A 15,163-nucleotide genomic window follows, 5' to 3' on the forward strand; every position below is an offset into this window, starting at 1 on the left:
CCTTTAAAGGTCCCTTCCAACCCAAACCATTCTATGATTCTATGATTCTATATTCACTGTGGAAAGTAGGCATATGTGGTCTTCATGAAAATTTTAGAGCTGTTCTTAACAAAGACTGAAGCCTGCTTGCATGTGTAATGGCCAGGTTGGACAGATTTGACCCATTGCTGTTTTCCTGAAGAACATGATGCCTCCACAAAATTAGACAAGAGGCGGGGCGAAGCCCTATCCCACTTAGTTTTGCAGAAGTAGCTAATCATTCAGCAGTGGCAAGTAGCACCCGCAGTGGAATGGCTCTGCACGTAGTTCGCTTCTGTTCACACTAAGATTTCTGATGCTATATCAGTGCAGAGATCTTCCATGCTTCAAAAATTAAAGCATGCTTTGTGACTTACTGATATAGCAAAGTCAATCTGATATTAAGCTGCCAGAGAAAGTGGAAGTCTTGCTGCCTTGAAATTTCCTTCACATCTAGTATATTGGTTTAGCCACAAACAAAAGGAAAAGAAACAAAACAAAAAATCTTTTCTACCATTATGCATTGGCTATACAATCTGTAGATCTGCTCCAGGGAAGAAAGGGTAGCAAGGAGAGAACTGAACCACATGTTTTGCAGTGATTTGTCATTTGTTAGGCTCCATTGTAATGTCAGAATGAGCCTAAGTAACTATCTTAGGATAAAATCTTTCCTTCTTTAGATCACATTGAGATGTATAATGGCTTCTTGTAGGGAGAGAGATTTATAGTAGATCTGAAACCTGAATACATGTATTTACTTAAAACAGTATTTCTATTTTTCCCATTCTGCTATAACAGAAAGCAGTGAACCACTATTAATATGTTACACATATGATTCTCATTAGTCTGTCCTGAACTGTACATGTAGATCATAGAATCATAGAATAATTTGAGTTGGAAGGGACCTTTAAAGGTAATCTAGTAAAACCCTTCTGCTCAGAGCCCTGTCCAACCTGCCCTTGAATGTTTCCAGATATGGGACATCTACCTATATATGATAATTTAATCCATCAAGTTATGTACTCAGTATTAATGAAAATGATACTAAAATTTGAATACTTCAGGACTACAGTCCATCATGACTTCAGTCATTAAAAAAAATATATTAACATCAAGTCTAATTTTATACCATTTTAACCTTTGCAAACCTATGCAGCAGCAAAATATGAGTTCATCACAAAATTAAAGTTAAGCAATTTGGTACAACATAGAATTGAAGCCTTAAAGTAAATGGGTTCAAGCTTGAAACCCTCTGATATTCTAGTTATGTCTAATGCAAATGCACAAGTAGGAAAGAGAGGAATCACTACAGCCGTTTCAGGCCTTGAAAACATGAATTGTCTCAGAATCTTCTCAATTGGCAACAATACAGCAACAATATATCAGGTATACAAGTCCAAAATCTTTTACACCTTCATTTTAAAGTTAGTGTGATACAATTAACTGTACTACCTGTCATAACTCTCATGATTCCCCAGTCTATGTTGCTTTCCCCAACTTGAGAAGCTGCTACTCATCTGTAATGATTCAGCTGCTAGCAAAGCAGCTGCTGAACTGCCACACTCTACATCCAGCAGTCAAAACTCATTATGTAATATTGAAATTTGAGGCTATCATGTGTGAAACAGTCTCCAAAATAATCTTTATTCTGATTAGAGCATTTACATGTCAAATAGATTTGATGGCATTTTCCACCTCTAGTATTTCTAGTTCTATAAACTTTAATCAAGGGAAAGCCATGCAGGTGACTTAAATGCCCAACGCAAGCTTGAACTTCAGTCCTAAGTTAGAAAACAAAGACATACATGGAAACTTAACAGAATCATTGGTGTACAGTAAGTAACCTTTGGTAATATTCATTCTGAATTTTGCATTGATATGGAACAAGTATGATGCATCTAGCATTTCTATCGAAACTTAAATGTACGGGTTTTTTTTTAAAAAAAGAAGAAAAAAAATATTTCAAATCTTTTTCAAACACCCAAGATTAGGAATCAGTTTGAATAAACAGTGAACATTTAAAATTCTAGGTCCCTCTAGCTCTTCAAAATCAGGTAGAATAACACACAAGAGCAAGATATCTCAAAAGTATAAGAATTCCAGGAAGAATCTTTTTTATGAAATTATTTTATCCTGATTGAAATGGAGAAATACTGAATATTCAAGTAGCCAATGGGCAGATTTCTATACATTTATTTAATTAAATTCATTCATTAAACACAGGTTTGTTTTTTCATGGTAAAAATCACATGGTGTATCTGACTTCAAACTTCCTGGTTCTCACAAAAGTAAGTTAAAGCTAGAGATACAAAAAAAAATAGGGTAAAACCTAAAATGATCAGTGTCTGAGACTGAATGCCACTATATGCACAGCTGATGAGACTTTCTTCATTGCACTTTTCTGAGCTCATGTACCCCAAAAGCAATCACAATTCCCAGGAAAAAGCTACATTCACCACCCTCAGAACCACAGCTATTTCTCTTTTAGCAAGGATAGAGTTAGTGTGGATAGCTTTAGCTGGCTATATGCTGAAAAAACCAACTTTGTTAGATTGGGGGAACTATCCCATGAAACGTGAACTGGCAGAAGACCAGAGTCTGGAAAGAAAGTTCAAAACCGGCTGCAGCAGAGCAGCAGCCCAGATCTAAAGTATCAATTTTCAAAATAATCAAATCATTACTTAACATATGAAGTACTCAATAATACAATATATTATTTTATTTCCCCTGAATACATTATAAGAACTATCAGAAGTGAATTCAGTAAACACTTTTTTTTTGTCACCGGTAGTTTTGAGTGAGTAGAATTTCTGGCAGCTACCCAAACAGGTCATCACGAACAGGATAATGTGGCAATCTGTTATCATTAGCTCTGTTGGAAAGGTTCTGAAGACACTAGAGAGAATTAAATGACCTGGAAAACTCAGTCTATGGAAAAGTCTATTGTACTCATCTCCATTATTTCCACCTCTACGCATCACTGGCACAGTGGAACAACATGATTTGCAGTGGTGACAAAGATAAAGGTCATTTTTCTGTTTTTCTTTTATCCAGCACAAGCCACTTAAGGATTGTTAAATTCCACACGTACAGAAAATGACTAATTCATGTCAGGTCCTTCCACTCTCTCAATATGTTAATCTATTGAAATCTTCACATTTGGAAGACAATGCAGAGTTGTATTTTTGAAAATCACTGCTACTTTTGTTCCTGTCCATCACTGTTACAACTGTCAGAATTTCAGACTAAAATAACAATATACAAAACCCCTCTCTAGTCCCTTTTAGCAACTGTTTTTCCCAACTGGCACAATTTTTTTCCAGCAAAATTTGAGAGAAAGAACAACTCTAAAAAGATCTATTGAATGTAATCACTACGCCAAAGTCCATACAGTAAAGATAGATACTATAAAAAGACTGACAGAGCCTATTCAAAAATACGCATCAGAGAGATTTCTTTCATTTATGTACGTTTTGCCACTGTTGTTCTACATTTATCTGAGTGATTAACTTAAAATGAAGAACCAGACTTTGACATACACCAGCTATTTTGATTTAACAGTCGTGTATGTAAATCTTATTCCCAGGAAATCGAACAAAAGATAAGTCCACCAAAATGAAAGAACAGAAACAGGAGAATTAGCACAATCTGAGGCAAAAAAAACCAAAAAACTGGAGGTTTTGTGCATTTTGGGAAAGGAGGGATGAAATTATTCCTGGACCTCAGCGTTGAAAAAAAAATTCAAGGGACTATATTCAGGGGAGGTGAGTGTTTTCCCTAAATCTGTTTTACTTCATACTGTGTACTTACTGAGAAGTTGAGGGCATGGAGTACCAAAGACACTGTTTTGAGGGCATATTCTTCACTAATGAATAAGCATCTCCTGCTTAGGCACAAAATCGTGCCAAATCATCTTCCTTCTTTATAGAAGTGGAACAAAACACATCATAATTTGTTTTTCACTGGCAGGTCATGTTATTTTTTTTTACATAGCAATTTCTGTAAGTTAATACTTTCATATTTATTATGAATGAACTACATGGATTTAAGAAACAGACAGAAGACACAAGACTCAGTTCTGCTCTATTGCAACAGAGGATGAAGTTAACATCATGCACGAAGGCTGGCAGGCCAGAAGTTTGTTCTGTCAGTTGTTATTATAGATTTATGTAAAAAGAATATCTACATAAATGATCCTGGCATATTTGTCAAAATTGGACTATCAACATTCTCCCGCCTAAAGACTAATTCAATTCTGACACAGCACACGTAATTATTCGCCTATAAATAATTATTTTGAGAAACAGAAATCTGTAGGAAGTTAAATTTTCAAACAAAATTATAGCTGAAATTTATCTTTGTTGTTCTTCGGCAAGAAAGAGAATAGAGTGATTTTTAATTTATAGCTTGGAAAAAACTCTTCCCTGTTCTGTCCTCCTACTACCTTTTGCTCCTCAAGGACATTAAAGATAGAATGCCTACTTTGCATCCACTCAGAGCCAAAATACTTTTTTATACAAAGAATATCCTCCAATAAATCTGCTACTCTAATAAGGTGTGTACAGAGAAAACAATTTATAATTTATCTGCCAGTCTTTCCTATGCTTTTAGTGGTTGCAATACATTGTCAAGAGCAGGACAATGAGTTAAAATGTGTTATATTTAAAATGACAGTATGAATCTATTCATATCAAGTCCATCAGTTCTAATTCAGTTATGTCTGTTTGGAGGTCACTGTCTGTCTCATTCATTACAATAGCTTTCTAGTTTTTGGAATATGATTCTCAATTAGCTGGGTAGGCAGGTAAAACATCTGACATCCAACAATGAACTATGTGCTTCCAAATATGTTTGCACAGCCACACATTACATTTTAGCAAGCTCTTTATGTTGACCTATTAATAAACCATAGTTTGAGGCTGAGAATAAAGACTGAACTCAAAAATTAATTACAGGTGTTCTGAACTACATGATCATAAGTCATTCAGCTATTAAATGATGAAGCACACCAGTTAACAGATAACCGCAAACGTTTGTTCCATCTTATTTCCATCTGCGGCTACATTCTTGATAAATTTAAAGTGAATATCCATCGTTCATCTGGATAATGAATATCAGATTCAAATGACTCATATCATACTGATTTTTATCACAAAAGGCTCTTAATGAGCACACCACTATTGACATTCACCTGCTTCATTAACACAGATTTGTATTTATTCTAATATTTTAATTAAGCATCCACTGAGTTACATAAACTGCTTAATATTAGTTGGGAACAAAATCTGACTGCCTAACAGGGTGCATTATCCTTAACCTTTAGGTTTACCTTCACGAGAACTTGCCTGTGATTTCAGATTATTGTAACAAACCCACCATATTCTAGAACTAGACCAAGCCACATTGAGATACCTGGGAGGTCAGAAGTGCAGTATAAGCTTTGTATCTAAATCTTATCTACAGAGCTTTCCAGAACTAATCAGATGCTATTAAACACGAGACAGGAGTTGTTTTTTAAAAGTTATTTAGTGCACCCAGGTTAAGAATATACTGCAGTGATTATTTTAAAACATTTACAAGGAGTGGTAAACACTTTCAAGACAGAACTTTCTACAAACCCATGATCAGAAACATAACAACATTACTCAGAAAACTAGATTTCTTTTTTTAATCTATGTTCCATTTCTAAGTTTATTTAGGCTAAATTGCTGTTGAGACCATCTGTGTTTGATTTTATACACTAATAAATGCAATCAATAAAGCTCATAAAGGTATTCCAAAAGCAGTTTAGTTTAAATATCAACTACCTCAACTCTCCTATTGGCTGTACAGAAGTTGTTCTTCAAAAAAGAAATGATCTCCACAGAATAGTTCTTGTACAAGTTGAAAACCGATGACACTCAGAAGCTGAACTGAATCACAATGTATTAGGACTCCTTTTCAGTAATCTGTGGAAAAGAAAAAAAAAAAAAGTTACACGTATGTGTATTTGAAGCCTTAGATTACTCAAACCTTCTTGTATGTGGAGATTTGTTCATTTGACTCTAACATTTCATTCCTTGTATGTTGCATGACATGGCAGCACTGCTTGGCTGTATGAATTAAATCTGACATACCTTTCTTGTTTCAGAATGGATATAGGATTCAAAAGTGCTTTGGTTTACACTGTTAGGGGAAAAATGGTATTTCTTACAACAACAACAAAAAAAAAAGAAACAGGAATGAAGAGTTCTTTGTTTATCTGCTACCCTATAAAGAAAGGATAGCACTGAGAAGAATGGAAAAATTACAAATTTACACTTTGTCTTTTATGTTCATGTGTATTCATCTATAATGGAAGGAATATAAAATAATATCAGTTGTTTGAATTTAAACCATGTCATGAGGATTTTTCTAAAGTTGCTTTCTCATATTATTATTTTTAAGGTGATCTTTTCCAGATAACATGTAATTACAACTGCGTTGATTACACCATTTTCAAATTACTCATTTGAAATTATGCTAAAGGCATGTGTCACCATTTGATTTATCAACCTAAAAAATACAGCATGACTTCCGTAAAATAATTATTATTTGAACTACTCTCTTCTACCTAGATATCCAATCATTAAGTTAAATTGGTAACAACAGAGAAATCACACTACTTTCAGTAAATTTGAACAATTGTTAGCATCCTTAATTAGAAAAGCAAAAAAACAGAGTTAAATCACCTCCTCTCAGGGGTGTTTAATGGGACCAGTAGTGTTTAATATCTTTATCAATGACATGGACAGTGGGATCGAGTGCACCCTCAGCAAGTTTGCTGACAACACCAAGCTGAGTGGTGCAGTTGACACATTGTAGGGGAGGGATGTCATCCAGAGGGACCTGGACAAGCTTGAGAAGTGGGCTCATGTGAACCTCATGAGGTTCAATAAGATCAAGTGCAAGGTCCTGCACCTGGGCTGGGGCAACCCCTGGTATCAATAGAGGCTGGAGGATGAACAAGTTGAGTCCATCCCCACCGAGAAAGACTTCAAGGTACTGGTGGTTGAAAAGCTGGACACGAGCCATCAATGTGCCCTTGCAGCGCAGAATGCCAATCGTATCCTGGGCTGCATCAAAAGAAGCATGGCCAGCAGGTCGAGGGAGGTGATTCTGCCCCTCTACTCTGCTCTGGTGAGACCTCACCTGGAGTACTGCATCCAGCCCTGGAGCCCTCAGCACAGGAAGGATGAAGACCTGTTAGAGTGAGTCCAGAGGAGGGCCACAAAAATGATCAGAGGGCTGGAGCACCTCTCCTGCGAAGAAAGGTTAAGAGAGCTGCAGTTCAGCCTGGGTAAAAGGAGGCTCTGGGGAAACCCGCTTGTGCCCTTTCAGTACTTAAAGGGGGCCTATAGGAAAGATGGGGACAGATTTTTTAACAAGAACTGTAGCAATAGGACGAGGGATAATGGTTTTAAACTAAAAGAGGGTAGATTTAGACTAGATCAAGGAAAAAAAAAAAAAATTACAATGAGAGTGGTGAAACACTGGAGCAGCTTGCCCAGACAGGTAGTCAATCCCTGGAAACATTCAAGGTCACACTAGATGGAGCTCTGAGCAACCTGATATAGTTGGAGATGTGCCTGCTTCTTGCAGGGGGGTTGGACTAGATGACCTTTAACCATGCTATGACCCAAACCATGCTATGATTCTATGCTCTTAAAGCTTTTTTTTTTCCCAGTTTTTCTTGTACCCAACCTCAGTTATGTTCTCAGATGCTTCTTTCCTTGACTTTCACTCTATCCTGGTTAAAGGAGTCACAAGAATGTCTTCTGTTCCAAATTATTCTCTACTTAAGATATTTTCCTGGGAATCAGTCAGCAGCTGGGAACTACATCTATTAAATAATTTTTGGCCTAGTCAAAATAAACAAACAAATAAATAAAAGCCAATTTACTGTCCTAGTTAGACCAGTCTATATTATTACTCGGAAATGTATAATCTGATACAATATTTGTATGTTTCTAATCACTAATGATAATTACCAATGTGAGTAAGTATTTGTGTAAGTTAGCCTACAAATACATTCTTCCCCCTGTCTAGTTTGACCCAAGTTTGACCAAATCCCTCCCTCCTGTCTTTTAAGCATGTTAGCAACCATTTAGAGATATACCCTGAAAGGGGTTAACCATTACTCATCTTTGAGAGAAGTAGCTTCAGCTCCTATCTCCAGCAGAAGCACTTCCACACAATCACTATTTATTTCCTTTGACTAAAACATGAGATTCTCCCGTTAGTACCAGGATATTGCAGACCTCATCCATGAAGCATCTAATTTACCTAAAAGGTAGAAAAGGCACTAGATACTTCTCTCAATGGAACGCATCCCCCAGCCCAGTGCATAAGATATTGCCACTGGTATTACAGGCCATGGTTTTTGTCCTATCTTTGCAAGGCCTCAAGACTGAAGCTTGTTAGGTTTACTTTGTCTAAAATTGTTTTATCTAGCTAAACTTTGTTGTAGCTGCTAGAGCTGTAACAGCAATTTTCAAAATGACCAAGTGACTATGTCCATTTCATTTTGCTTTTGCTTATCCTTCTATGATACAATTTTCATATAAGTGGTAGTAACAGGTAGTTATTATGTGTATAATCTAATATTTATGACTCTAACATAATGTCATAGCAGAGAAGAATATAGTCATGGTATCACAAAAGAGACCTTGAAAGTGGGGACGCAGGATGCAGTGTAGAAAGGGGCAGGCACACAATGACAAGAGAAAGGACACAGGCTGACGATAGAGACCCAATGACTATAAACAACCCACTAATGGTCTGCCGAGGTGCAGACTTGGCAAAATCAGTTTTATAGGCAAGAAAGAGAACAAAGAACACATCTAACATATGTAAAGTGTGTCATAAATAGTAAATCCAGATGAAGCATGCACTTGAAAAACAGTGAACAAATAGCAAGTTGTAAGCATGTTGGCAAATATATTAAAATGTCCCTATATGAGTCTTAGATGTGGAGGAATAAATCATTCACATGAGTCCCAGTGAAGGACTCAGGATGCTGACAATTAGTTGTACCCTCTCCTCAGACTGAAGCCAGCCTTTGGATCCAGGTGGTGCTGGAAAATCAGACTTAAACTATCATCAAATGGTAAATAGCAGAAGTGTGTGTATGGAAATTTCAGCTTCTCCTGCAACAGCACTATTTTCTTTATTTTCTATTTCTTTCTTTTTTTTTTTTTTTCCTGTAATAATAAGAACTGAACTAATAAGAATTCTTCAAGTAGACAGTTAGGTTTTAAATTATACTAACAATAAATTATTGAATTTACATATAAGGTGTGTTTCTTTTGTGGTCATAAAAATATCTTGAGAATAAAAATTCCATTTCCTCTCATCACCTTTTGGAACTAATTCCTAGATGTTATTAAGCTGATCAATCATTTGCCTGCAGGGTTTAAGCCACACCTGGGAAAGGAAAACATTACACTTAAGAATCATGTCATTCTGTGGCATTTCATATATATATATATAAAATATATATATGTTTGAGGTTTTTTTTTTCTTTTTTTGTTTTTGTAGTGGAAATTAGAAACAAAGATAGAAGCTCTCTGTTGAAATAATGCCAAATCAGTTATCTTAGAAATGATTTGCACTTAACATTTCTGTTTCCTTGAGTTTCTTTCTCTTGCGTAAGTTACAGAGATATATATCTGTGATCTATTTGACTGTATGTGTGTGTACAATACAAGCTATTACTGTGTGTTCATACATATCCATATGCCTATATATTAATATTTTTATTTTTAGACTGATTTAACATGAAGTAACAGGAATATTTCACCTGAGTTTTTTACTACTAATGGCTACAGATTTCATTTTTTAAAACATTATTTGTTTTAAAAATAAAAATAAATCTGTATTATTTTCAGCTTTGAACTGAATGTAAAAAATAATTGTGGAAAAAAAAGGTTGCACAATAACATGGAAGTATGATGCATTAAAAGGAAAAGAATCACAATTTATTCAAACTTCTTATTAGATAGAAATATCTGCAGATCATTGAATTCCACAGAAGGTCGGCTAGCCATTAGGTTTCGGTAACTGGAAGAAACAATAAATCACAGCTTTTGCTTTTACAGCCCATTACACCCAAAGGTCTAAAACCTTTCTGTGGTTATTTGCAAGCCTCAGAGTACGCCAGAGTCTTATACTTTCCAACTTTCTGTGACTAATAGATGGTACACTGTAGAGTGAACAGGAAATTAGAGTAGAAGAGAGGTGTAAAATCAGTATCAGAAAGGCTATGCAGGAAGACTACGTGAAGAATATCTCACCGTAGGGCTATGCAGTCACCCAGTGAACCTCAGACAAGATAGATTACATTCTCGTTAACGATTGTTTAAGAATCAGTGAATTTTTCTATGTTAGAAAGAGGAAGCAGTGCTAAAGCTAACAAATATTGTGGAAGGGCAAGGCAGAAGAGGGAAATAGAGAGGTAATAGGTTTGGAGAGATATTTGATTGAGATCGGCTGCAGGTAGCTAGGAAAAAAAAAATAGCTTGAGAGATGTATAGATCTCCCTCCTGCTTTTGATCTCTCTCAGTAAAGTCATGCCCTCTTAAAGTTTTATTCTGTGTAGAAGCACAATATCCTTCATGTTTCCTTAAAATACCCGGGCAATTGACTTGCCCTTCTGCATTTATTAAACAAATCTACTGCTTCTGATGCAGCACACTTCAGAAAAATAGTTACCTTTTGCTCACCTGCCTATTCACTAATTTCACTTTTCTTCTTGAAGCGCCTAAATTAGATCTTCCTCCCACTTCATTTAGCCTCTTTCCTATTCTATCAAATGGGCCTACAGTTCCTAGCTAATTCGAAAACATGTCAGGGCAACATTTGCTGCACGGAAGAAAGAAGCTTCTCTAAGAATTGTAATGCCTCCCACATTGGACTAGAGGAAGCTCTAGGCATCTTTAGACACTTGAAGCGGGTCTCTCTATCTGTGTCTATAGTACAGGCAAGAGGTTCCTGCTGTGCAAGCAGGCTACCTGGTGACTGCAAGGCAGGCAGTACCATCCTCAGCAAACATAGTTTCCATTTAAATCAAAGACAGCTGTGCTCCTAAATGTCCTCTGGGAGGCCTTGTACTGTAGGTTGCACCGAAGAATATGCTTGCTATAAAAAAAACGTACCAAATATTTCCTCTGTGTTTGTGTGTTTCAAGACTGCTTTGAATTCTTAGTGCAATGTTTTCCATTTAGCATCTTTTTCTTCTGCTTTTCTGCTTCAATCTATTTCTGCTACTTGATACAGTCTTCACAGGTGAAGATTAAAATGGAATATGAGAAAAAACACATAGGGCAGGCATACTAGGAAATATTAAAGGCAAGAAATTGCTCCTTAGGCTCCTTATCAAGTGTACTGGTCATTACGTAAGTTCTCGCATTTCAGCTCAAGCCTTTTAAAAGACAAGATAATTTAAAACAGAGTTTAAACACTTACAGCTACTTCATGAGTTAGTAATTTCTCCTATCTCACATCTTCCTTTAATTTCTCCTTTGGATTTATCCATATAGGAATCAAAGATGTAATATATATCTTAATGGAGCATAAGCAAGGATTTCCACTTATTTACTTGGAGGTGTGAAAGCGCTTCTGTATTTGTATGATGGGCAATAGTTTGGCCAGCTACAAGGACGCTGAGTCTAACTCTGAACTTAAATGAAGACAAAAATGATTCCACTTAGAAACTAAAAACCAAATCCTGCAGTGGTGAAAAATTGTTATTTACTTGCACAAGGCAAGTAGGCACGAGGGAATGATATATATCACATAGTGAGTAGCAGGTTATGATCCTCAGACTGATTTTTAGCCTCTTCACTGTAGTTAATAGACTCAACCTACATGAAAATTTTTACAAAGTCTGTGAATCTAAGAATTTCTTTAAAATATACATATATTCCCTGGAGCTCAATAACTTCAAAAAATTAATTTCTTAATAAATTTTTAGTCTGGCAGACAGAGGTGGAGAGTGTTATTCAAGTCTTTAAATATACAGCAACAGATAAATCTTTAAATTTAAAGGATGTCTTGATACTCTCAAGTACTTTTGGACTGACTACTGACATACACTTTCCACAAGCTTCAGAAAGCGTAGGCATGATCCCAGAATAGTCCTTCTTCTCCCTCTGCATTATAATAACAATAATAATGGTGACTAATATCTGTAACACCTAGCACCAGAGTTGTCTGCAGTATATAATGATTTTTTCATAATAGAAGTGAATGTCCATTTTCCAGAAAGAAAAACATGGAGAGATGAACTAGCAAGTGAAAGGCCACCAGCAGCCAATGGCAATAAAGATGAAAATTATAATGAGTATTTTTATAGAGTTTAGTAACAGAAGAACTCAATTGCTTAGATGCAAGATAATTCCTAGCCTTGTACACGAAATTTTGAGGACACACATTCAGCTCCAAAAGATCATCTGTCCAGTGGGCCAATGTTTGTAGACGGTGTAACATTTGGCTTCTGTTTCCTGTTTCTCTAGCACCAGTTGAGAAGCCTGTAAAAAGTGAATAACAGTGCTGCCTCCTTTAGTTTGGGATTTTACTCTAAATCATAATACTATAACTTTGTGATGTGAGCACACAAAAATTAGCTTGGTTAGAAAGGGGGAAATAGCTAACAGAAGAAAATGCCTGCTAGTCTGGGAGCTGTGATCCTGAGAACTAGGCCTTGGGACCAGAAACACCCTTGAAAAGTGCAGCTGGCCTCTTCGAAGTTCAGGTGGAGAACCTAGAAACAAGTGGCATCCTGAGATACCATCAGTAAGTACAAAACTCAAGAAACTTCAATGGCAACTTATTGTCTGAAAAAGTGGAAGCAGTCTGGGAAAATAAAATTGGACTGAAAGAATAGAAACATCATCACTTACTGGTTGTTCCAGGTGGAGAATAGACATTAACAGCATCTATTGGCTGCTTAAAGGGGTGGTGTCCTACACCCTCTTATATTTATGATATAAAAAGAATGCCATTTTTATCCAAAATGGAGCCTTGCTCTCTGAGAACTTCCCATGCTGTACATACCTTTACTTTCCTAAACAAGCTGAATTCTAATAAACTTTCTATGAGATCTTTGACTCTCATAGGGGATACCTGGCTGATTCCAGATTCTGTGAAGAGGATCATTTTTGAAGTGAGAATCTGTCTGCTACCTTATTGGTCCCCACTTTGGGTCCACTTTTGGGGTTGGTTCAGTTTGTCCACCCACCCCCGGGATGGTTAGGTCCCTCTTGGTGACTGGTTTGTCCTCCTCTTTGGGATGGTTTGGCCCTTTCTGAAATCTGTCTAATTCACTTGACACAGGTATTTTACATATATCCATATATCCATATACATCATAAGTGTATCTGTTGTTATATTTATGATAAGTTGTTTCAGTAATGACAAATTGGCAGTAACCTGTAATAGTTATTGTTTGTTACTATATGGATTGTTGCTATATGATTGTTGCTATTAATGATTTTTGCCATACTATTGATTGATACTATATTATTGATTGCTGATAGTAATTTGTAATAGCTGAATATATATATATATTCACTACATTAATCATAGTTATACTTGCTAGTGGTGATTTTTGTGGTAGTATTCTTGCTAGTCATGAGTTGTATGGTATTTGAATTATCTGTAATAAAGTAGAGAAATTTAGAGGATAAAAGTCTCCTTGTGTGTTACGAGATCCTACAAACGCACAGTAGTGCTGTCTATACACCCACAGGCTGGGTAACCCTTTAGGTCGTGACTCTGTGCTACCACGTTTAGTCTCACATTTTTTTCATGCATATTGTCTTGTCATAGCATAATCTCCCCTAAACGCTCTGTCATACAACTAAGCTTGCTCCAACACAATAGAACATAGGCAGGTTGATGGGAGAAGGAAACTGTGAGCAAGTTTATTGGCTAAAGCTGTTACTAAACTTCACTCCAACTGGATCTTCGTGTTCACAGACAAGGACGTGGTGCTGCACCTTTCTACCAGGGATGATGTTTCTGCTGGCACTGCTGCTGCTGTCACCGTCAGTAAAAGAACACCTTTGGAAACCCGCACATTGTCATTGCTGGTTGCCAATGCAAGTAATCATCTCATGATGAACTCCTTTGAGTTCAACTTCTGTTACATCTGTTTGCTCAGATTCTTTTTAATTGTGGCAAATACTTATTTTCGAGTCTAATTAACGGGATGCTTTCTTTCACCTTCGTAACCACAGATAATTTTTCACAGATGTATGTCACTTTCTAGGAGGAAAGACAGGATTATGACTAATTCATTTTTTATTTTGATTTATAAGGTATCCAGTAATGTGGATCAATGTGCAGTGAAGACTGACTGATTCTTGTTTATTAGAAGTCCTGGCAAATAGCCACAGTCTAGCAAACGGAGTCTAACTTTCAGCTGGGTTATTTTCATCTGGTGTTTTTTGTAATGCTTCCAGCATGTGTAACTTAATAATACTAACATGGCTGAGTAAGTGTCTCATTCTATAACACAAGGAATCCTAAAAAGTCTTATAAACACTTCCATTCAACAGACCATGTGAAGACAATTATTTTCTATTTGCAGACAGGGAAATCAAGGAACAGGATTTTTCAAGGCAATATTAAAAATAAATGCTTGAAATCATCTTGTGTTTTAAGATGTCGACTTTGAAACACTTTAATACTATTCTGATTTTTGAATATGTCAAGCACCTGCAGCTCTCACTGCCTTTAACTGCTGTTCTCTGTGTTGAGTGCCTCTCAGAACAAAACCCTGTGGTACGTAACAAAACGAAGACACCCAAACTTTGTGCAGATGATTGTAAATTCGGACCTCCTATGTGATTTGCACAAAGTCAAACAGTGCGTCACTGTCTAAACAGTAAAACAAATTAAATCTGCCTGTCGCAGTACTTCAGTTTGGAAACATGCTGCTTCTCAGACAGCAGAGTTCCTTCAATTAGAGAAGAGTGGTCTATTAAAGCTGCAAGGGAAACAGCATTACTTAATAAGTCGCTACAAGAGAACAGATAATGCAAGAGTAAAGATCAGACAATACACAGTGCCTGCAACTAAAAAACAGTAAGGACAAAAGGTAAGTGAACTGTTCTCTATTCCA

At 36.4% G+C, this 15,163-nt stretch overlaps 1 protein-coding gene across 2 annotated transcripts in view; it reads right to left on the bottom strand.

Moving 5' to 3' along the window:
* CNTN5 (contactin 5) overlaps nucleotides 1-15,163 on the bottom strand; it is a 674,955-nt gene that overhangs the window by 473,495 nt on the left and 186,297 nt on the right. The window contains exon 2 of one of the 2 annotated variants that reach the window (XM_086739601.1): nucleotides 5,826-5,966. The gene's annotated coding sequence lies outside the window, so the exon portion shown is untranslated. Of the gene's footprint in view, nucleotides 1-5,822; nucleotides 5,967-15,163 lie in introns of both variants that reach the window. The other variant, XM_086739602.1, reaches the window with a different exon arrangement.

The sequence above is a fragment of the Chlamydotis macqueenii genome, chromosome 1 (assembly GCF_036417535.1).
Source record: "Chlamydotis macqueenii isolate bChlMac1 chromosome 1, bChlMac1.mat, whole genome shotgun sequence".
Lineage (NCBI taxonomy): Eukaryota > Metazoa > Chordata > Aves > Otidiformes > Otididae > Chlamydotis > Chlamydotis macqueenii.